General features: G+C 45.0%; 1 protein-coding gene across 1 annotated transcript in view; it reads right to left on the bottom strand.

Moving 5' to 3' along the window:
• Positions 1-26,473, bottom strand: part of LOC139418139 (solute carrier family 35 member F3-like) — a 90,505-nt gene that overhangs the window by 39,423 nt on the left and 24,609 nt on the right. The window lies entirely within an intron of this gene.

Below are 26,473 nucleotides of genomic sequence, written 5' to 3'. Positions count from 1 at the left end.
AGAGTTGTCTACATCACAAGTATCGGACCAGGGTAGTGATTTAGAAGAGTTGTCTACATCACTACAGTATGAGACCAGGGTAATGATTTAGAAGAGTTGTCTACAGCACTACAATATGAGACCAGAGTAGAGATTTAGAAGAGCTGTCTATAGCACTACCGCATGAGACCAGGGTAGAGATTTAGAAGAGTTGTCTACAGCACTACAATATGAGACCAGAGTAGAGATTTAGAAGAGTTGTCTACAGCACTACAATATGAGACCAGAGTAGAGATTTAGAAGAGTTGTCTACAGCACTACAATATGAGACCAGAGTAGAGATTTAGAAGAGTTGTCTACGTCACTACAGTATGAGACCAGGGTAGTGATTTAGAAGAGTTGTCTACATCACTACAGTATGAGACCAGGGTAATGATTTAGAAGAGTTGTCTACAGCACTACAATATGAGACCAGAGTAGAGATTTAGAAGAGCTGTCTATAGCACTACCGCATGAGACCAGGGTAGAGATTTAGAAGAGTTGTCTACAGCACTACAATATGAGACCAGAGTAGAGATTTAGAAGAGTTGTCTACAGCACTACCGCATGAGACCAGGGTAGAGATTTAGAAGAGTTGTCTACAGCACTACAATATGAGACCAATGTGTAGAGATTTAGAAGAGTTGTCTACAGCACTACAATATGAGACCAGAGTAGAGATTTAGAAGAGTTGTCTACAGCACTACAATATGAGACCAGGGTAGAGATTTTCTGTGGAACTAGAATTATAATTAAAGGGGTCACATGGCATCAGAGACCCATAACTGCTAAATCCTACAGATGTTATAATATATTGAGATTACATTTTAAGAGACAACTCTAAAACTGTATTGCATTTTTCAATTCAATAAGCTATTATGACTCTTCTATATCCATTATCCACACCGAATATTCGATAATCTGAAGTAGCCTAAGTCACTTTCAATAAGTACAGGTCCTTCACACAATGTCAACACGTTCTTCACACAATAACCTATTACAGCTTACAGTATCTATGCCCACACAACACGTTTCATCCTCCACTGAATATTCCTTATGTCTATTTCAGGTCGTTTACAGTTTAACTGAACTCGGACAAAATCTATTAAACAAAATCTGGTGTTCGAGTGTGGCAGTGTGTGTGTGTGTGTCTGGCAGTCATTCTGCAGCCAAACAGAGGACAGGAGAGGGCAGGGGCTGATACCCAATCTGAGACGACTTTTACTCAGGAGTCCTTGCCTCTTGACTTACAATGACACACACACACACACACACACACACACACACACACACACACACACACACACACACACACACACACACACACACACACACACACACACACACACACACACACACACAGAGAAACACACACACAGAAAAACACACACACACAGAAACACACAGACAGAGAGACACACACACATCATTCATGTGTCTACCATCATTGTCTGTCTGGGACATGTCAGGACTGACTTTGTTTGACTGTGACTTTGAAGAAGTGATTCATGTTTTAGAGAAAACTTGTGTGCAGACAAACAGTAGGTACTTGAAAACACACAGAGATTATTGGACATACTGGCTCTCTTCCTAGAGCCATACAAAAATACTACAGCATCACCAACAGGACAATAGCATCACCAACAGGACAATAGCATCACCAACAGGGCAATAGCATCACCAACAGGAGAATAGCATCACCAACAGGACAATAGCATCACAAACAGGACAATAGCATCACAAACAGGACAATAGCATCACCAACAGGACAATAGCATCACAAACAGGGCTAAAGCATCACCAACAGGACAATATCATCACAAACAGGACAATAGCATCACCAACAGGACAATAGCATCACAAGCAGGGCTATAGCATCACCAACAGGACAATAGAATCACCAACAGGACAATAGCATCACCAACAGGACAATAGCATCACCAACAGAACAATAGCATCACCAACAGGACAATAGCATCACCAACAGGACAATAGCATCACAAGCAGGACAATAGCATCACCAACAGGACAATAGCATCACAAACAGGGCTAAAGCATCACCAACAGGACAATATCATCACAAACAGGACAATAGCATCACCAACAGGACAATAGCATCAGCAACAGGACAATAGCATCACAAACAGGGCTATAGCATCACCAACAGGACAATAGCATCACCAACAGGACAATAGCATCACCAACAGGACAATAGCATCACCAACAGGACAATAGCATCACAAACAGGACAATAGCATCACCAACAGGACAATAGCATCACAAACAGGGCTATACATCACCAACAGGACAATAGCATCACAAACAGGACAATAGCATCACCAACAGGACAATAGCATCACCAACAGGACAATAGCATCACAAGAAGGCTATAGCATCACCAACAGGACAATAGCATCACCAACAGGGCAATAGCATCACCAACAGGACAATAGCATCACCAACAGGACAATAGCATCACAAACAGGACAATAGCATCACAAACAGGACAATAGCATCACCAACAGGACAATAGCATCACCAACAGGACAATAGCATCACAAACAGGACAATAGCATCACCAACAGGACAATAGCATCACCAACAGGACAATAGCATCACCAACAGGACAATAGCATCACCAACAGGACAATAGCATCACAAACAGGACAATAGCATCACAAACAGGGCTCTAGCATCACCAACAGGACAATAGCATCACCAACAGGGCAATAGCATTACCAACAGGGCTATAGCATCACCAATAGGGCTATAGCATCACCAACAGGACAATAGCATCACAATCAGGGCTCTAGCATCACCAACAGGACAATAGCATCACCAACAGGACAATAGCATCACCAACAGGACAATAGCATCACCAACAGGACAATAGCATCACAAACAGGACAATAGCATCACCAACAGGACAATAGCATCACCAACAGGACAATAGCATCACAAACAGGACAATAGCATCACCAACAGGACAATAGCATCACCAACAGGACAATAGCATCACCAACAGGACAATAGCATCACCAACAGGACAATAGCATCACAAACAGGACAATAGCATCACAAACAGGGCTCTAGCATCACCAACAGGACAATAGCATCACCAACAGGGCAATAGCATTACCAACAGGGCTATAGCATCACCAACAGGGCTATAGCATCACCAACAGGACAATAGCATCACAATCAGGGCTCTAGCATCACCAACAGGACAATAGCATCACCAACAGGACAATAGCATCACCAACAGGACAATAGCATCACCAACAGGACAATAGCATCACCAACAGGACAATAGCATCACCAACAGGACAATAGCATCACAAACAGGGCTCTAGCATCACCAACAGGACAATAGCATCACCAACAGGGCTATAGCATCACCAACAGGGCTATAGCATCACCAACAGGGCAATAGCATCACCAACAGGACAATAGCATCACAAACAGGACAATAGCATCACCAACAGGACAATAGCATCACAAACAGGGCTATACATCACCAACAGGACAATAGCATCACAAACAGGACAATAGCATCACCAACAGGACAATAGCATCACCAACAGGACAATAGCATCACAAGAAGGCTATAGCATCACCAACAGGACAATAGCATCACCAACAGGGCAATAGCATCACCAACAGGACAATAGCATCACCAACAGGAAAATAGAATCACAAACAGGACAATAGCATCACAAACAGGACAATAGCATCACCAACAGGACAATAGCATCACCAACAGGACAATAGCATCACAAACAGGACAATAGCATCACCAACAGGACAATAGCATCACCAACAGGACAATAGCATCACCAACAGGACAATAGCATCACCAACAGGACAATAGCATCACAAACAGGACAATAGCATCACAAACAGGGCTCTAGCATCACCAACAGGACAATAGCATCACCAACAGGGCAATAGCATTACCAACAGGGCTATAGCATCACCAACAGGGCTATAGCATCACCAACAGGACAATAGCATCACAATCAGGGCTCTAGCATCACCAACAGGACAATAGCATCACCAACAGGACAATAGCATCACCAACAGGACAATAGCATCACCAACAGGACAATATCATCACAAACAGGACAATAGCATCACCAACAGGACAATAGCATCACCAACAGGACAATACAGGACAATAGCATCACCAACAGGACAATAGCATCACAAACAGGACAATAGCATCACCAACAGGACAATAGCATCACCAACAGGACAATAGCATCACCAACAGGACAATAGCATCACCAACAGGACAATAGCATCACAAACAGGACAATAGCATCACAAACAGGGCTCTAGCATCACCAACAGGACAATAGCATCACCAACAGGGCAATAGCATTACCAACAGGGCTATAGCATCACCAACAGGGCTATAGCATCACCAACAGGACAATAGCATCACAATCAGGGCTCTAGCATCACCAACAGGACAATAGCATCACCAACAGGACAATAGCATCACCAACAGGACAATAGCATCACCAACAGGACAATAGCATCACCAACAGGACAATAGCATCACCAACAGGACAATAGCATCACAAACAGGGCTCTAGCATCACCAACAGGACAATAGCATCACCAACAGGGCTATAGCATCACCAACAGGGCTATAGCATCACCAACAGGGCAATAGCATCACCAACAGGACAATAGCATCACAAACAGGACAATAGCATCACAAACAGGACAATAGCATCACAAACAGGGCTATAGCATCACCAACAGGACAATAGCATCACCAACAGGACAATAGCATCACCAACAGGACAATAGCATCACCAACAGGATAATAGCATCACAAACAGGACAATAGCATCACCAACAGGACAATAGCATCACCAACAGGACAATAGCATCACCAACAGGACAATAGCATCACCAACAGGACAATAGCATCACCAACAGGACAATAGCATCACAAACAGGACAATAGCATCACCAACAAGACAATAGCATCACCAACAGGACAATAGCATCACCAACAGGACAATAGCATCACAAACAGGACAATAGCATCACCAACAGGATAATAGCATCACAAACAGGACAATAGCATCACCAACAGGACAATAGCATCACCAACAGGACAATAGCATCACCAACAGGACAATAGCATCACCAACAGGACAATAGCATCACCAACAGGACAATAGCATCACAAACAGGACAATAGCATCACAAACAGGGCTCTAGCATCACCAACAGGACAATAGCATCACCAACAGGGCTCTAGCATCACCAACAGGACAATAGCATCACCAACAGGGCAATAGCATCACAAACAGGACAATAGCATCACAAACAGGGCTATAGCATCACCAACAGGACAATAGCATCACCAACAGGACAATAGCATCACCAACAGGACAATAGCATCACCAACAGGATAATAGCATCACAAACAGGACAATAGCATCACCAACAGGACAATAGCATCACCAACAGGACAATAGCATCACCAACAGGACAATAGCATCACCAACAGGACAATAGCATCACCAACAGGACAATAGCATCACAAACAGGACAATAGCATCACCAACAAGACAATAGCATCACCAACAGGACAATAGCATCACCAACAGGACAATAGCATCACAAACAGGACAATAGCATCACCAACAGGATAATAGCATCACAAACAGGACAATAGCATCACCAACAGGACAATAGCATCACCAACAGGACAATAGCATCACCAACAGGACAATAGCATCACCAACAGGACAATAGCATCACCAACAGGACAATAGCATCACAAACAGGACAATAGCATCACAAACAGGGCTCTAGCATCACCAACAGGACAATAGCATCACCAACAGGGCTCTAGTATCACCAACAGGACAATAGCATCACCAACAGGGCAATAGCATCACCAACAGGGCTATAGCATCACCAACAGGGCTATAGCATCACCAACAGGACAATAGCATCACAAACAGGGCTCTAGCATCACCAACAGGACAATAGCATCACAAACAGGACAATAGCATCACCAACAGGACAATAGCATCACCAACAGGACAATAGCATCACCAACAGGACAATAGCATCACCAAAAGGACAATAGCATCACCAACAGGGCTATAGCATCACCAACAGGACAATAGCATCACCAACAGGACAATAGCATCACAAACAGGGCTCTAGCATCACCAACAGGACAATAGCATCACCAACAGGGCAATAGTATCACCAACAGGGCTATAGCATCACCAACAGGACAATAGCATCACAAACAGGGCTCTAGCATCACCAACAGGACAATAGCATCACCAACAGGGCTATAGCATCACCAACAGGGCTATAGCATCACCAACAGGGCTATAGCATCACCAACAGGGCAATAGTATCACCAACAGGGCTATAGCATCACCAACAGGACAATAGCATCACAAACAGGGCTCTAGCATCACCAACAGGACAATAGCATCACCAACAGGGCTATAGCATCACCAACAGGGCTATAGCATCACCAACAGGACAATAGCATCACCAACAGGACAATAGCATCACAAACAGGGCTCTAGCATCACCAACAGGACAATAGCATCACCAACAGGGCAATAGTATCACCAACAGGGCTATAGCATCACCAACAGGACAATAGCATCACAAACAGGGCTCTAGCATCACCAACAGGACAATAGCATCACCAACAGGGCTATAGCATCACCAACAGGGCTATAGCATCACCAACAGGGCTATAGCAAGCACCCAGAATAATAACATAATAACAACGAATCCAAAGATAATAGAACAAGACAAGATCCCTTATGGTTCACCATGTTACGTTGTTTCATAACCATAGCTATCATCTATCTGCATGGAGCACCTGCCTTCTCCGGCTTTTTGTGTGGCTTTGTCGCCATCACATTAACATGAGGGATTTCCCTAATGGTGTTTTCACTCTAAAGATAACGACGAGTGCTGTGTGTGTGTGTGTGTGTGCGTGTGTCAGGGTGTGTGTGTGTGTACCACAGGGAAGCTAATACCTACTCATCTCCAGCCGTTAGCTACAGAATATACTCCTCCTCGTGCAGTCTTGGAAACACAAGAACATTATATAACTTCTATCAAGGCAGCTTGAAACCAGGATTTACCTTCTCACTCATCACATGACCTATTGACTAATGGCAAAAGAAACACCATTAGAAAGATACTGCAGTACTGTACCAACATTAGATACTCTAGTCATGTACTGTAAATCTCTGTAACTCAATATTGAATCTGTATTCATGTGTGAAATAGCCAATTATTAAGAATGTCAGTTCAGTTTCAAAAGGCCTTCACCAGTGGCGGTCGGTGCTGTTTAAGATTAGGGAGGACAATTGTTTTATGAGCATGGCCCTATTTCTATTACAGCATATTGGATGATTGTCATTCATATTCCATTCACCCAGTTCAATGTAACATGGATAGGTTTAGGCTACTACATGATGCTCTAATGTTCCCTGTACCCATCACAGGGTTGCTACAACCTAGCCTACGAATTAAAGTGTATAACGTGCAGTAGGTGCACAGGTTGAGAGACAAATTGGAGTAATCAAGGTGACAGACAGTGACACATTCAATAACACCTTGCACACTCTTGCCTGCATCTAGCTGATCTGGGGTGGAATCATTAGTCAACAGTTGGCAAATAAAGAGTTTCTATTGGACAAATTCAGGTAGGTCCCTGTTTCGTTCCATCGGTGGAATGAAATCACCCCTGATCACCCACACACACAATTAACTTTCATTAACAGCCACATACAAACAGCATCATCACTTTACCCATTCCTACTGGAATTCCTACTCCTACCTGCTCTCCTCCTCTCACCTTTTCCCTTCGCTTGTGGACTTCAGTGTACAACACAACAGCTGTCTGTGACCAGGCAACAAAAAAGATTCCAAGCCAAACCTTCATACCATAAATGTCACCATATTAGCTTGCGTCATAGTCAACATACAGTAGCTACTAGAACTAGTGCGTTAGTAAACGCGCTACAATCATGCAGAACAGTGTGCAGCAAGCAGTTTAGCAGTTACACTAGCGGGCCCAGGTGGCAATAAATTAATAAAACCGAACGTTTACCTTGACTTGGAAGAGCTCCAGTGTTGGATAGCCTTAATCTGCTAGCTAACATAAATAGCATTCCTCTCTGTTTGAGCCGGGTGTTTGAGGTTAAATTAGCTAGCTGCAAAGTGAAAGTAAAAAAATGCAGTGAAATATAGCTAGCTTTCTCTCGCTCTCTGCTGCTTCGCCTTCATTTTTGAAGAAATTAAGTTGTTAAAAACTGTTCAATTATTGTATTTTTTTATCTTTGAGTCAACTACTCACCACATGTTATGCACTGTAGTGCTAGCTAGCTGTAGCTTATGATTTCAGTACTAGATTCATCCTTTGGTTCTTCGATTGGGTGGACAAAATGTGGGGCAGCCGAAGAACCCTTTTATAACCTTTTTTCTGGTGTGAAATTTAATCTCAAATCAATACTGTTTGCAATTAACAGTGACACAAAACTGTTGCCCTCTGAGAAGAGGATCAAAATATATTCTTCATAACGTAGGACAGCTGCAAGGTCTGTCAAACTATAATCTTGTTGTAGGTCTTATACTGCTTTTAGAAAGGCTCCTACATTCATTTATGTCCTGTTTTGCATATTTAATATTACATCCAAGAGAACAGTATGAGTCCGCATCTGTCACAACAGTATGAGTCCGCATCTGTCACAACAGTATGAGTCTGCATCTGTCACAACAGTATGAGTCTGCATCTGTCACAACAGTATGAGTCTGCATCTGTCACAACAGTATGAGTCTGCATCTGTCACAACAGTATGACAGCATGATCCATAATTCACTGCATGAAAAGGCACAACATTCCAGTGCAAGATTCCGAAAACATACAATATCTGGAAATGTGCGGTCATGTGTCCAGCTGTGTTTGGCCTTGTACACGTCCCGTTTATCTCCGATAAGGAACAGGTCATGTGCGTGGATGTACACGGATGTCTATATGTCTGGTAATGAATCCCAAGAAACGAGCAAACCCGTCCACACACTTACCAGGACAGGTCTTGAAAGGCCAGTGCCTTTGACGTCAGTTGCATTAAATCTCGGTCCGCAGGTTGAGCATGCTTATTCACCCCACCGAATGCTAATGCTAGTCATTGCTAGCTTGCTGTAGTGACTGTCACTGGTATATTAAAAGCACAATTTATTATTACATTAATTCATTACAGTGAATTATGAATGAATGAATGAATAAATTACTTTGAATGATTTTTATTTTATTATCTTCAGGAATACTATTGAAGCACCACTTTTCCCAGCGCTTGGCCCAGAGCGAGCCTTCATTTGGGTTACTGTTTTTCTATAGCGTTGAGGGGTCCGTGGGATCTAGGTGGCCTTGATGAAAACTCCCCAGACATGATCCGTGTGGTGTGGCTCAACCAAGTAGCTCTGGTCCCTCTCCAAGCGGCTCTGTAGTAGTTGACAAAGCCACACTGGTTTGTCATTTTGCAGGCCATCCTCTGCATTGCTAATCAGGTCAACATTAGCTCACATCCAAATGTCTCTCTCATCCTCTGCAAGCACTCTCCACCGTGCAGCTAGAAGCAAAACACAAAGAAAACATTAGAACACAGTAAACAAATGCATCAGACTCAAGCAATGCATATTCATACAATTCAAGTCTGAACTTCACTTTAAAGCCTCACCAAACCCAGATTGAGAGATATTCAAGGGGAATTCCAACCTTTGACATTTATCATTCTTACCTTGATTGTAGTTTTTGATATCTTATGAAATGATTGGACTATTGTGAAAATAGTCAAATTTTCACTGATGTCTACATTTTTGAATAATTGTGAAGACATCAAAACAATAAAATAACACACTTGGAATCATGTAGTAACCAAAAAAGTGTTAAGCAAATCAAAATATATTTTAGATTTTAGATTATTCAAACTAGTCACCCTTTGCCTTGATGATAGCTTTGCACACTCTTGGCATTCTCAATCAAGGCTGTATCACACCTGGCTGTGATTGTGAGTCCCATAGGGTGGTGCACAATTGGCCCAGTGTCACTGGGGTTTGGCTGGAATAGGCTGTCATTGTAAATAAGAAATTGTTTTTAACTGACTTGCCTTGTTAAATAAAGGTTAATTTAAAAATATATATTAACAGGTGTGCCTTGTTCATTTGTGGATTATTTTTAACCTATAATACATTAAAGCCAATCAGTTGTGTTGTGACAAGGTAGGGGTGGTATACAGAAGATAGCCCTATTTGGTAAAAGACCAAGTCCATATTATGGCAAAAACAGCTCAAATAAGCAAAGAGAAACAACAGTCCATCATTACTTTAAGACATGAAGGTCAGTCAATACGGAAGATTTCACAAAGTAAAGTCGCAAAAACCATCAAGCGCTATGATGAATCTAGCACTCATGAGGACCACCACAGGAAAGGAAGACCCAGAGTTACCTCTGCTGCAGAGGATAAGTTCATTAGAGTTAACTGGCTCTCATGAGGACCACCACAGGAAAGGAACCCAGAGTTACCTCTGCTGCAGAGGACAAGTTCATTAGAGTTAACTGCACGTCAGATTGCAGCCCAAATAAATGCTTCACAGAGTTCAAGTAATACACACATCTCAACATCAACTATTCAGAGGAGACTGTGTGAATCAGGCCTTCATGGTCGAAGAGACTTGCTTGGGCCAAGAAACACGAGCAATGGACATTAGACCGGTGGAGATCTGTCCTTTGGTCTGATGAGTCCAAATTTGAGATTTTTGGTTCCAACGACTATTCATGAGTGGTTCCCAGCGTGAAGCATGGAGGTGGACGTGTGATGGTGTGGGGGTGCTTTCCTGGTGACAGTGTCTGTGATTTATTTAGAATTCAAGGCACACTTTACCAGCATGGCTCCCACAGCATTCTGCAGCAATACGCCATGACATTTTATTTGCGCTTAGTGGGACTATAATTTATTTTTCAACAGGACAACGACCCAGCACACCTCCAGGCTGTGTACGGGCTATTTGACCAAGACGGAGAGTGATGGAGTGCTGCATCAGATGACCTGGCCTCCACAATCACCTGAACTCAACCCAATTGAAATGGTTTGGGATGAGTTGGACCACAGAGTGAAGGAAAAGCAGCCAACAAGTGCTCAGCATATGTGGGAACTCCTTCAAGACTTTTGGAAAAGCATTCCTCATGAAGCTGGTTGAGAGAATGCCAAGAGTGTGCAAAGCTGTCATCAAGGCAAAGGGTGGCAACTTTGAAGAATCTCAAATATATTTACACTTTTTTGGTTACTACATTATTCCATATGTGTTATTTCATAGTTTTGATATCTTCACTATTATTCTACAATGTAGAAAATAGTAAAAAATAAAGAAAGAAAGAGTAGGTGTGTCCAAACTTTTGACTGGTAGTGTACGCCCACAAACACCTACCCAATGGTCATTATAATCACGAGATATTCAACAAGTTGTGCATGTGATACTGTCAGTACACAGAGCTACAGGCACGGACAGGAAACAGAGTTTGTGCCAAAACGTGTACCTAGCTCATGATTACTGTTATTTTCACCGAATAAACATCAACGCAGTTGACAATTAGTGTTTAATGCCACAATGGGGGCTATAACAGCCATTCTAGACAGGTGATTAATGGAACTACAGGGTTATATCAGCCACTCTGGGCCAGGTGATTAATATAACTACAGGGCTATATCAGCCACTCTAGACAGGTGATTAATAGAACTACAGAACCAGGAGTAATACAGGACCAGGAGTAATACAGGACCGTTGTATTCCAAGGACCAGGAGTTATACAGGACCAGCAATAATACAGGACCAGGAGTAATACAGGACCAAGAGTAATACAGAACCAGGAGTAATACAGGACCAGGAGTAACACAGGACCAGGAGTAATACAGGACCAGCAGTAATATAGGACCAGCAGTAATACAGGACCAGGAGTAATACAGGACCAGGAGTAATACAGGACCAGGAGTAATACAGGACCAGGAGTAATACAGGACCAGCAGTAATACAGGACCAGCAGTAATACAGGACCAGGAGTAATACAGGACCAGGAGTAATACAGGACTAATAAACCTCGGATGCTGCTTGTTGAAAAAGTCTTACTCGTTTTCTCCTCTGGTGAACCTGCATGTTTCTCTCAGATTGTGTACCCTGTGTTCTCAGGTAAACCTGAGAGATACGCCCACCTCATAGTCTGGTAATAAGGGGCAGGTAGCCTAGTGGTTAGAGTGTTGGGCCAGTAACCGAAAGGTTGCTGGATCAAATCCCACAGCTGACTAGGTAAAAATCTGTTGTTCTTCCCTTGAATAAGACAGTTAACTCACTGTTCCCTGTCGTTCTAAATAAGGATCTGTTCTTAACTGACTTGCCTGGTTAATTTTTAAAAAACTGCAATAGATACAAGGTTCATTTGATGTTGTTTTGGTGGCTAGGCCACCCATGCAGCGCCTTGTTATCAAATGTATAAAGAGCATTAAACATACCTTAGAGAGTATCACTCTTTTTCAGAGTTTGAATGAACACCTTATAGAAGATTAAGTACAACATTTAACCATTCTAGATCCCTGGTGAAAAGAAAACATACCTCTGATGACATGCGGGGGGGACGTGTCCGTGTTCCGTGACATCTCCCTCATTAAGAAAGAGCACAGACATGTTGTGTGGGGAGGTACATCTTCGTGTGTAAAAGAGAATGCAAAACTATTACATTTGTGTAGCTTAAAAACCTCTTAAGGATCTCTACAGATCGGTGTCCCACCCGGGACGGTTGAGCTAAGGTGCGCTAATGTGATTAGCATAACGTTGTAAGTAACAAGAACATTTCCCAGGACATAGACATATCTGATATGGGCAGAAAGCTTAAATTCTTGTTAATCTAACGGTCCAATTTACAGTAGCTATTACAATGAAAACATACCATGCTATTGTTTGAGGAGAGTGCACAGTTATATACTTGAAAATGTATATATTGACCAATTATGCACACTTGGGCAGACTTGATAGAACATTTTGAACAGAAATACAATGGTTCATTGGATCAGTCTAAAACGTTGCACAAACACTGCTTCCATCTAGTGGCCAAAATCTAAATTGCTCCTGGAGTCCTAAGTCAGTTAATGGCCTTTCTCTTGCATTTCAAAGATGATGGGAAAAAGAAGAAAAAAAACTTTTTTTTCTTTGTATTATCTAATGTGTTATATCCTCCTACATTCATTTCACATTTCACATTTCCACAAACTTCAAAGTGTTTCCTTTCAAATGGTATACGAATATGCAAATCCTTGCTTCAGGTCCTGACCTACAGGCAGTTAGATTTGGGTATGTCATTTCAGGCGAAAATGGAAGAAAACGGTCCAATCCTTTCACCCAGAAAATATATCTCTCTGTTGATATCACATACATTATCAAGCATTTCACACATTATTATCCAGATACTGACTGTTAGCACTTGATGGTCTATAGCAGCTTCCCACAAGAATGGGCTTCAGGTGAGGCAGATGAACCTGTAGCCATATTACTTCAACAGTATTTAACATGAGATCCTCTCTAAGTTTTACAGGAATATGGCTCTGAATATAGACCTCAACACCGCCCCCATTGGCACTTCTGTCTTTTCTGTACATGTTATAACCATGTATTGCTACCACTGTATTATCAAAGGTATCTAAGTGAGTTTCAGAAATAGCTTCATTTGGGAAGGGTATCTAAGGCGGCTTAATTTGGGACTCTAGAATAGTAGACCATGTCAGCTGTCAGCCATATTGAGTGTACCCATGACGGTGCAGACAAACTGCCCCTCAAATAGTCTGAAGGGCTTTGCCAATTCCAGTAGGCTGATTCTATTGATATGTCTGAGATACTTTCATTTAAGAAGTGACTCTTTCCTTACTGTTCCACTCAGCATCTGAGTGAGTGAGTGAGTGAGTGAGTGAGTGAGTGAGTGAGTGAGTGAGAGAGAGAGAGATAGATAGAGAGAGAGAGAGAAAGAGAGAGAGAAATGTCTACTGTTTGCTGATGATCTGGTGCTTCGGTCCCCAACCAAGGAGGGCCTACAGCAGCACCTAGATCTTCTGCACAGATTCTGCCAAACCTGGGTCCTGACAGTAAATTTCAGTAAGACCAAAGTAATGGTGTTCCAAAAAAGGTTCAGTCGCCAGGACCACAAATACAACAAATATCTAAACACCGTTACCCTAGAGCACACAAAAAACTATATGTACCGTGGCCTAAACATCAGCGGCACAGGTAACTTCCACAAAGCTGTGAACGATCTGAGAGACAAGGCAAAAAGGGCTTTCTATGCCATCAAAAGGAACATAAAATTGACATATCAATTAGGATCTGGCTAAAAATACTTGAATGAGTTATAGAACTCATGGCCCTTTATGGTAGTGAGGTCTGGGGTCCGCTCACCAACCAAGAATTCACAAAATGGGACAATCCCCAAATTGAGACTCTGCATGCAGAATTCTGCAAAAATGTCCTCTGTGTACAACGTAGAACACCAAATAATGCATGCAGAATCCAGAAAATAGCTGTTAAATTCTACAACCACCTAAAAGGAAGTGATTCCCAAACCTTCCATAACAAAGCCATCACCTACAGAGAGACGAACCTGGAGAAGAGTCCCCTAAGCAAGCTGGTTCTGGGGCTCTGTTCAGAAACACAAACACACCCTACAGAGCCCCAGGACAGCAGCACAATTAGACCCAACCAAATCAAGAGAAAACACACTGGAAAAAATTTACAAAAAAACAGAGAAAACTAGAATGCTATGTGGCCATAAACAGAGAGTACCTAGTGGCAGAATACCTGACCACTGTGACTGACCAAAATTAAGGAAAGCTTTGGCTATGTACAGACTCAGTGAGCATAGCCTTGCTATTGAGAAAGGCCGCCGTAGGCAGACCTGGCTCTCAAGAGAAGACAGGCCATGTGCACACTGCCCACAAAATGAGATGGAAACTGAGCTGCACTTCATAACCTCCTGCCAAATGTATGACCATATTAGAGACACATATTTCCCTCAGATTACACAGATCCACAAAGAATTTGAAAATAAACCCGATTTTGATAAACTCCCATATCTACTGGGTGAAATACCAGTGTGCCATCACAGCACACATATTTGTGACCTGTTGCCACAAGAAAAGGGCAACCAGTGAAGAACAAACACCATTGTAAATACAACCCATATTTATGCTTATTTATTTTCCCTTTTGTACTTTAACCATTTGTATATTGTTACAACACTGTATATATACATAATACAACATTTTTATTGTTTATTTAACTTTTGTGTATTATCTACTTCGCTTACTTTGGCAATGTTAACATATGTTTCCCATGCCAATAAAGTCCCATGAATTTAATTGAATTGAGAGAGAGAGAGAGAGAGAGAGAGAGAGTGAGAGAGAGAGAGAGAGAGAGAGAGTGAGTGGGAGAGAGAGTTTCTATCTAAACAGCTTCATTTGGGAAGGGACTTTCCTTATTTGTAGTGCTGTGGCCTTTGACCTTGCTGGTACATTACATTCATTACAACACAGATTACAGTCTCTGATTGCTATCGACCCCAATGCCTGCAGAAGGTCAGCAACCCATTCTGTGTTTAGAGCCGCTACAGAATCTTATATTGAGACTTTGTGATGATGCACTTTAAATACAATTGGCTTTAACTCTTGCAGTAGGCAAGTCCGTGTTATATTAGTCAGGAGAGACAGGCTATGTAAATGTCATTGTTTGATGAGCAATAAACTTGCTATCGCACTCTGATTCTTCATTCATCGTCACTGCCTGACTGAAACAATATGGTTTAGATTACATGCTGAAGTAGATGAATGATGATGGAGGAAATGAATCAGATTTAATATTTGTTTGCCATTCCAAGCTCTACACCTTTATATTTAACCTTTATTTAACTAGGCAAGTCAGTTAAGAACAAATTCTTATTTTCAATGACAGCCTAGGAACAGTGGGTTAACTGCCTGTTCAGGAGCAGAACGACAGATTTGTCCCTTGTCAGCTCGGGGATTTGAACTTGCAACCTTCCGGTTACTAGTCCAACGCTCTAACACTCGGCTACCCTGCCGCCCACTACACAAGATTTGGTATTGGATTGACAGAACGTCTGGGCGGCAGGGATAAAATGATGAATCAGCTAAGGGAATGGGAACACACACACAAACACACCCACACACACAAACACACCCACACACACACACACGCAGACAGACAGACACACACAGATGTTTATCAAAGTGTTCCACACACAACAGCGACGATGATGAGAGTCGTGTTTCTCTGTCTCTATTCTGAGCTGTGAGTGTCTCTTTGTCTTTATGCTGAAGGTCATCTCCACTCTGCTCAGTTTGTCCTTTTTGGGCCTCCATCCCTCTCACATCCTGTGGCCCTGGCCACTGACTCCTTACTGCAGACTGTGTGTGTGTGTGTATACATGTGCGTGCATGTATGTGTGAGCATGCGTTCGCTCGTCTATGTGTGTGTGTGTGTGTGTGTGTGAGCATGCGTGCGCTTGTCTATGTGTGTGTGTGTGTGTGCCTGGCTATGAGTCCATACTGCAGCACAGTTTAATCTTCCAAACGTAGCCACGGGCCAAGCCAGCCAATCAACACCCTGGGAGAGTCAGGGACAGAGACAGAGCTAAGCACTTTATTCACTGTCAGCCTGGATGGATTTAATAGACTTTGTGGACACTTAGTTACAGTGCTGTAGTGCTATGGTGACATTATGAACTATTGTGAGTTTGTATCAACTGAATCAGTTTCAGGACAGTATTTAGTTGGGCCCAGTTACTGTGTCATGGTGACATTATGAACTACTGTGAGTGTGTTTCAACTGAATCAGTTTCAGGACAGTATTTAGTTGTGCCCAGTTACTGTGTCATGGTGAAATTATTCATACTCCCCATACTGTAATATCTTTGAATACTACTAAATCCTATTTGGATACAGTCTGTTCCAAACTCCACAGTATAAATCAATGTATTAAGCATGCATTCTAAGTAGTACTTTCAGTGTCAGGCAGACTGCCTTGTGTTATTTGGACACTGTTACTGTCCAATGTTATACAACGGGTACGTCTAATCCTGAATGCTGATTGGTTAAAACCGCATTCCAGCCGGTGTCTGTTCCACACAAGTTACCACCGGCTAAATCTATGATGTTACAATGCCTAATGCCTTTACTCTGTTCCATCTGACTGCGCAATCCACTGGCTCATCAGCCCAGCCAAGCAATTTATAAACTTGATCTCTACTATCAAAAGCATCTAGACATGATCTCTTTTAGACTAACCTTCAGTTTTCAACAGCAGAGATTTCTATAAACCTTGCTGTCTGTCCCTCTGACATTTGCAACATTGGGATCTCCAGCTGTCTCGTAGTAATGGTTGGGATGAGACAGACGGGCAGGAAGCGTTTCTCAGCCAGTCAAAATCATGAATCCGCTGGCATCATTTGTATGGATATATACCCCCAAACATTCACCTGAAAAAGGTCAAATGAAATGAAGTGCAGCTAGTTTGCAGTGTTTCCAGCTCCAGTTTGAAGTGATTGTGTTAGCTGTGTTGTTGGCCTGCTCCTCTGAACAACAGTGTCCAGCTCCAGTTTGAAGTGATTGTGTTAGCTGTGTTGTTGGCCTGCTCCTCTGAACAACAGTGTCCAGCTCCAGTTTGAAGTGATTGTGTTAGCTGTGTTGTTGTTTAGTTCCTCTGAACAACAGTGTCCAGCTCCAGTTTGAAGTGATTGTGTTAGCTGTGCTGTTGGTTAGTTCCTCTGAACAACAGCGTCCTGACAAGAGAGCACATGTTCTATGCCAGGTGAAATCGTGCCTCATTAGCTCATTGTTATGGATGTATCCAAATAAATGTCACTAGAAAACAGCTTAAACAACAGCAGCTACTTTGTTGTTATTCTGTCTGCACTTTTTGACGTGACTAAGTTAGCCGTAGTTGGCTAGCAGTATGGCAATGGAACATTTAGAACGAGTGCATAGAGAATACATACAGAACAAAAAGAAGGAACAACTGGGTTGAGTCCATAGATACAGAACAAAAAGACTGAACGAATGGGTTGAGTCCATAGATACAGAACAAAAAGACTGAATGACTGGGTTGCGTCCATAGATACAGAACAAAAAGACTGAATGACTGGGTTGCGTCCATAGATACAGAACAAAAAGACTGAATGACTGGGTTGCGTCCATAGATACAGAACAAAAAGACTGAAGGACTGGGTTGCGTCCATAGATACAGAACAAACAGACTGAACAACTGGGTCGAGTCCATAGATACAGAACAAAAAGACTGAAGGACTGGGTCGAGCCAATAGACACAGAACAAAAAGACTGAAGGACTGGGTCGAGCCAATAGACACAGAACAAAAAGACTGAAGGACTGGGTCGAGCCAATAGACACAGAACAAAAAGACTGAACGACTGGGTCGAGTCTATAGATACAGAACAAAAAGACTGAACGACTGGGTCGCGTCTCTAGCAACCGAACCAATAGAGTGAATGACCAGCTCAGGGATTCGATCCACCAACCTCTCAGTTACTGGCCCAACACTCTAACCACTAGGCTACCTGCTCTAACCACTAGGTTACCTGCTCTAACCACTAGGCTACCTGTTCTAACCACTAGGCTACCTGCTCTAACCACTAGGCTACCTGTTCTAACCACTAGGTTACCTGCTCTAACCACTAGGCTACCTGTTCTAACCACTAGGCTACCTGCTCTAACCACTAGGCTACCTGTTCTAACCACTAGGTTACCTGCTCTAACCACTAGGCTACCTGTTCTAACCACTAGGCTACCTGCTCTAACCACTAGGCTACCTGTTCTAACCACTAGGTTACCTGCTCTAACCACTAGGCTACCTGTTCTAACCACTATGCTACCTGTTCTAACCACTAGGCTACCTGGCTACCTGTTCTAACCACTATGCTACCTGGCTACCTGCTCTAACCACTATGCTACCTGGCTACCTGCTCTAACTGCTAGGCTATCTAGCTCTAACCACTAGGCTACCTGGTTCTAACCACTAGGCTACCTGGCTACCTGCTCTAAACACTAGGCTACCTGCTCTAACCACTAGGCTACATGGCTACCTGCTCTAACCGCTAGGCTACCTGTTCTAACCACTAGGCTACCTGCTCTAACCACTAGGCTACCTGCTCTAACCACTAGGCTACCTGTTCCAACCACTAGGCTACCTGTTATAACCACTAGGCTACCTGTTCTAACCACTAGGCTACCTGTTCTAACCACTAGGCTACCTGTTCCAACCACTAGGCTACCTGGCTACCTGCTCTAACCACTAGGCTACCTGCTCCAACCACTAGGCTACCTGTTCTAACCACTAGGCTACCTGCTCTAACCACTAGGCTACCTGTTCTAACCACTAGGCTACCTGCTCTAACCACTAGGCTACCTGTTCTAACCACTAGGTTACCTGCTCTAACCACTAGGCTACCTGTTCTAACCACTATGCTACCTGTTCTAACCACTAGGCTACCTGGCTACCTGTTCTAACCACTATGCTACCTGGCTACCTGCTCTAACCACTATGCTACCTGGCTACCTGCTCTAACTGCTAGGCTATCTAGCTCTAACCACTAGGCTACCTGGTTCTAACCACTAGGCTACCTGGCTACCTGCTCTAAACACTAGGCTACCTGCTCTAACCACTAGGCTACATGGCTACCTGCTCTAACCGCTAGGCTACCTGTTCTAACCACTAGGCTTCCTGCTCTAACCACTAGGCTACCTGCTCTAACCACTAGGCTACCTGTTCCAACCACTAGGCTACCTGTTATAACCACTAGGCTACCTGTTCTAACCACTAGGCTACCTGTTCTAACCACTAGGCTACCTGTTCCAACCACTAGGCTACCTGGCTACCTGCTCTAACCACTAGGCTACCTGCTCCAACCACTAGGCTATCTGCTCTAACCACTAGGCTACCTGGCTACCTGTTCTAACCACTAGGCTACCTGGCTACCTGCTTTAAACCACTAGGCTACCTGTTCCAACCACTAGGCTACCTGGCTACCTGCTCTAACCACTAGGCTACCTGTTCTAACCACTAGGCTACCTGGCTACCTGTTCTACCCACTAGGCTACCTGGCTACCTGCTCTAACCACTAGGCTACCTGTTCCAACCACTAGGCTACCTGGCTACCTGCTCTAACCACTAGGCTACCTGCTCTAACCACTAGGCTACCTGGCTACCTGCTCTAACCACTAGGCTACCTGTTCCAACCACTAGGCTACCTGGCTACCTGCTCTAACCACTAGGCTACCTGCTCTAACCACTAGGCTACCTGTTCCAACCACTAGGCTACCTGGCTACCTGCTCTAACCACTAGGCTACCTGCTCTAACCACTAGGCTACCTGTTCCAACCACTAGGCTACCTGGCTACCTGCTCTAACCACTAGGCTACCTGCTCTAACCACTAGGCTACCTGTTCCAACCACTAGGGTACCTGGCTACCTGCTCTAACCACTAGGCTACCTGCTCTAACCACTAGGCTACCTGGCTACCTGCTCTAACCACTAGGCTACCTGTTCCAACCACTAGGCTACCTGGCTACCTGCTCTAACCACTAGGCTACCTGCTCTAACCACTAGGCTACCTGTTCCAACCACTAGGCTACCTGGCTACCTGCTCTAACCACTAGGCTACCTGGCTACCTGCTCTAACCACTAGGCTACCTGCTCTAACCACTAGGCTACCTGGCTACCTGCTATAACCACTAGGCTACCTGGCTACCTGCTCTAACCACTAGGCTACCTGGCTACCTGCTCTAAACACTAGGCTACCTGGCTACCTGCTCTAACCACTAGGCTACCTGCTCTAACCACTAGGCTACCTGTTCCAACCACTAGGCTACCTGGCTACCTGCTCTAACCACTAGGCTACCTGGCTACCTGCTCTAACGACTAGGCTACCTGGCTACCTGTTCTAACCACTAGGCTACCTGGCTACCTGCTCTAACCACTAGGCTACCTGCTCTAACCACTAGGCTACCTGCTCTAACCACTAGGCTACCTGGCTACCTGCTCTAACCACTAGGCTACCTGGCTACCTGCTCTAACCACTAGGCTACCTGGCTACCTGTTCTAACCACTAGGCTACCTGGCTACCTGCTCTAACCACTAGGCTACCTGCTCTAACCACTAGGCTACCTGCTCTAACCACTAGGCTACCTGGCTACCTGCTCTAACCACTAGGCTACCTGGCTACCTGCTCTAACCACTAGGCTACCTGCTCTAACCACTAGGCTACCTGGCTACCTGCTCTAAACACTAGGCTACCTGGCTACCTGTTCTAACCACTAGGCTACCTGTTCCAACCACTAGGCTACCTGGCTACCTGCTCTAACGACTAGGCTACCTGTTCCAACCACTAGGCTACCTGGCTACCTGCTCTAACGACTAGGCTACCTGGCTACCTGTTCTAACCACTAGGCTACCTGGCTACCTGCTCTAACCACTAGGCTACCTGCTCTAACCACTAGGCTACCTGGCTACCTGCTCTAAACACTAGGCTACCTGTTCCAACCACTAGGCTACCTGGCTACCTGCTCTAACCACTAGGCTACCTGGCTACCTGCTCTAACCACTAGGCTACCTGTTCCAACCACTAGGCTACCTGGCTACCTGCTCTAACCACTAGGCTACCTGGCTACCTGTTCCAACCACTAGGCTACCTGGCTACCTGCTCTAACCACTAGGCTACCTGGCTACCTGCTCTAACCACTAGGCTACCTGCTCTAACCACTAGGCTACCTGGCTACCTGCTCTAACCACTAGGCTACCTGGCTACCTGCTCTAACCTGCTGCCCCAAAGTGTAGGCTTATGCTTTTTAAGTCATGTTTTTTTTTATGTGAGCGGTAGATCTCGGCCTGCATTTTGCCTCACAAAGTGATCTTGACCACTAAACTAGTGTGTGTGTGTGTGTGTGTGTGTGTGTGTGTGTGTGTGTGTGTGTGTGTGTGTGTGGGTGAATGGGGAAGGGAGATGAAGAGTGTCCTCCACTAAATGACTGGGCCTTTTAAAGCTGTTGAGGAGGCTACACACTAATCACTGAATGATACAGCATGGAACACTTAACTACATCACTGAATACTTCAATTATCAAGGTCACTGGAGGATTCGGAAGCAATACTACTATAGTCAATGGCCTCTTCTCTTTGTTCACCAATCACTCATGTTAAATACAGTACTGATTAGAACATAGGATGAGCCAAGTACTGAGGGAAGGTTTTTTCATTTTCTTCTCCTTCTCTCACTGTCATCCTTCCTCCTTCTCTCTCTGTCCTCCCCCTCCTTCTCTCTCTGTCCTCCCCCCTCCTCTCTCTGTCCTCCTCCCTCCTTCTCTCTGTCCTCCTCCCTCCTTCTCTCAATGTCCTCCTCTCTCCTTCTCTCTCTGTCCTCCTCCCTCCTTCTCTCACTGTCCTCCTCTCTCCTTATCTCTTTGTCTTCCTCCCTCCTCTCTCTGTCATCCTCCCTCCTTCTCTCACTGTCCCCCTTCCTTCTCTTTCTGTCCTCCTCCCTCCTTCTCTCACTTTCCTCCCTCCATCTCTCTCTGTCCTCCCTCCTCCTCTCTCTGTCCTCCTCCTTCCCTTATCTCTGTCCTCCTCCCTCCTTCTCTCACTGTCCTCCTCTCTCCTTCTCTCTTTGTCCTCCTCCCTCCTCTCTCTGTCCTCCTCCCTCCTTCTCTCTGTCCTCCTCCCTCCTTCTCTCTTTGTCCTCCTCCCTCCTCTCTCTGTCCTCCTCCCTCCTTCTCTCTGTCCTCCTCCCTCCTTCTCTCACTGTCCTCCTCTCTCCTTCTCTCTTTGTCCTCCTCCCTCCTCCCTCCTCTCTCTGTCCTCCTCCCTCCTTCTCTCTGTCCTCCTCCCTCCTTCTCTCACTGTCCTCCTCTCTCCTTCTCTCTTTGTCTTCCTCCCTCCTCTCTCTGTCCTCCTCTCTCCCTTTCATTCTCGTCCTAGTATTTTCTCTTCCTTTTCTTCCCTTCAGCCCCTGCTCCGGCTCCCTAGTCCCTGTCATTGCTCTCTCTCTCTCTGCCTGCCTCGCTCCGTCCTCTCTGTCCTCCTCTTTCCCTCCCTCTCTCTGTCCTCCTTTCTCCCTCCCTCTCTCTGTCCTCCTCGCTCCCTCCTCTCTGTCTTCCTCGATCCCTCCTTGGGTTTCCTTATTCTTAGTTTTTTCCCCACGTCCCTGCTATGTGTGGTTCTCTCTCTCTCTTTCTGTCCTCCTCTCCCTCTCTCTCTTTCACCCCAAGGAGTAATGCTCCGCTCTGCAGAAATATCTCCTACTGATAGCTGCAAATCCCAAACCTGCCAGCAGAACCCTGTCCTCCCTCCTCCCTGCATGCAGAACCCTGTCCTCCCTCCTCCCTGCCTGCAGAATCCTGTCCTCCCCCTCCCTGCCAGCAGAACCCTGTCCTCCTGCTAGAGCTGACCCGCTCAACTGTAAGTGCTGTTAATGTGAAGTTGAAACATCTAGGACCGCCGAGTGCAGAAGTGCATAGAGCATACAAATGGTCTGTCCTTAGTTGCAACACCCACTACCGAGTTCCAAACTACCTCTGGAAGCAACGTCAGCACAAGAACTGTTCATCCGGAGCTTCATGAAATGGGTTTCCATGGCAGAGGAGCCGCACACAAGCCTAAGATCACCATGCGCAATGCCAAGAGTCGGCTGGAGTGGTGTAAAGCTCGCCACCATTGGACTCTGGAGCAGTGGAAACACGTTCTCTGGAGTGATGAATCACACTTCACCATCTGGCAGTACGACAGACGAATCTGGGTTTGCTGGATGCCAAGAGAACTCTACCTGCCCCGATGCATACTGTCTACTTTAAAGTTTGGTGGAGGAGGAATAATTGTCTGTGGCTGTTTTTCATTGGTGGGGCTTGGCCCCTTAGTTCCAGTGAAGGGAAATCTTAATGCTACAGCATACAATGACATTCCAACTATATGGTAACAGTTTGAGGAAGGGACTTTCCTGTATCAGCATGACAATGTGCACAAAGCGAGGTCCATACAGAAATAGTTTGTCGAGATCGGTGTGGAAAGAACTTGACTAGCCTGCACAGAGCCCTGACCTCAACCCCATCAAACACATTTGGGATGAATTGGAACGCCCAACATAATCGCCCAACCTCAATAATGCTCTTATGGCTGAATGGAAGCAAGTCCATTGTTCCAACATCTAGTGGAAAGCCTTCCCAGAAGAGTAGATGCTGTTATAGCAGCGAAGGGGGGACCAACTCCATATTAATGCCCGTGATTTTAGACTGAGATGTTGGTCGATCAGGTGTCTACATACTTTAAGTCATACAGTGTATCATCATTGGATCAGATCGGACAGAGACAGCAGTGGGACCTGCTCTGCTTGCCTCCAAGGCTGTTAGGGTGTGTGGGTCTGTGTTGGAGGGTGAAGTCTGTCAGGGTGTGTGGGTCTGTGTTGGAGGGTGAAGTCTGTCAGGTTGTGTGGGTCTGTGTAGAGGGTGAAGTCTGTCAGGGTGTGTGGGTCTGTGTTAGAGGGTGAAGTCTGTCAGGGTGTGTGGGTTTGTGTTAGAGGGTGAAGTCTGTTAGGGTGTGTGGGTCTGTGTTAGAGGGTGAAGTCTGTCAGGGTGTGTGGGTCTGTGTTAGAGGGTGAAGTCTGTCAGGGTGTGTGGGTCTGTGTTAGAGGGTGAAGTGGGTGGCAGGCTGCTCTGCTCTGTCTCAGTGATTCAGGAAGTAAACCGATCAATCACGTTCACGTATCTAATCCTTGCTCCCTGCCTGGCCAACACAGTCTAGAGAAACTCTCCACGTATCTAATCCTTCCTCCCTGCCTGGCCAACACAGTCTAGAGAAACTCTAAACATATCTACTCCTTCCTCTCTGCCTGGCCAACACAGTCTAGAGAAACTCTAAACATATCTAATCCTTCCTCTCTGCCTGGCCAACACAGTCTAGAGAAACTCTCCACGTATCTAATCCTTCCTCCCTGCCTGGCCAACACAGTCTAGAGAAACTCTCCACGTATCTAATCCTTCCTCTCTGCCTGGCTAACACAGTCTAGAGAAACTCTCCACGTATCTAATCCTTCCTCCCTGCCTGGCCAACACAGTCTAGAGAAACTCTCCACGTATCTAATCCTTCCTCCCTGCCTGGCTAACACAGTCTAGAGAAACTCTCCACTTATCTAATCCTTCCTCCCTGCCTGGCTAACACAGTCTAGAGAAACTCTCCACGTATCTACTCCTTCCTCTCTGCCTGGCCAACACAGTCTAGAGAAACTCTAAACATATCTAATCCTTCCTCCCTGCCTGGCCAACACAGTCCAGTCTAGAGAAACTCTCCACGTATCTAATCCTTCCTCCCTGCCTGGCTAACACAGTCTAGAGAAACTCTCCACGTATCTAATCCTTCCTCCCTGCCTGGCTAACACAGTCTAGAGAAACTCTCCACGTATCTAATCCTTCCTCCCTGCCTGGCCAACACAGTCTAGAGAAACTCTCCACGTATCTAATCCTTCCTCCCTGCCTGGCTAACACAGTCGAGAGAAACTCTCCACGTATCTACTCCTTCCTCTCTGCCTGGCTAACACAGTCTAGAGAAACTCTCCACATATCTAATCCTTCCTCCCTGCCTGGTTAACACAGTCTAGAGAAACTCTCCACGTATCTAATCCTTCCTCCCTGCCTGGCCAACACAGTCTAGAGAAACTCTCCACGTATCTAATCCTTCCTCCCTGCCTGGCCAACACAGTCTAGAGAAACTCTCCACGTATCTAATCCTTCCTCCCTGCCTGGCTAACACAGTCTAGAGAAACTCTCCACGTATCTAATCCTTCCTCCCTGCCTGGCCAACACAGTCTAGAGAAACTCTAAACATATCTACTCCTTCCTCTCTGCCTGGCCAACACAGTCTAGAGAAACTCTAAACATATCTAATCCTTCCTCTCTGCCTGGCCAACACAGTCTAGAGAAACTCTCCACGTATCTAATCCTTCCTCCCTGCCTGGCCAACACAGTCTAGAGAAACTCTCCACGTATCTAATCCTTCCTCTCTGCCTGGCTAACACAGTCTAGAGAAACTCTCCACGTATCTAATCCTTCCTCCCTGCCTGGCCAACACAGTCTAGAGAAACTCTCCACGTATCTAATCCTTCCTCCCTGCCTGGCTAACACAGTCTAGAGAAACTCTCCACTTATCTAATCCTTCCTCCCTGCCTGGCTAACACAGTCTAGAGAAACTCTCCACGTATCTACTCCTTCCTCTCTGCCTGGCCAACACAGTCTAGAGAAACTCTCCACGTATCTAATCCTTCCTCCCTGCCTGGCTAAC

This window comes from Oncorhynchus clarkii, chromosome 1 (genome assembly GCF_045791955.1).
Source record: "Oncorhynchus clarkii lewisi isolate Uvic-CL-2024 chromosome 1, UVic_Ocla_1.0, whole genome shotgun sequence".
Classification (NCBI taxonomy): domain Eukaryota; kingdom Metazoa; phylum Chordata; class Actinopteri; order Salmoniformes; family Salmonidae; genus Oncorhynchus; species Oncorhynchus clarkii.
The sequence above is the reverse complement of the archived record's forward strand: the minus strand, read 5'-3'. Positions and strand labels throughout refer to the sequence as shown.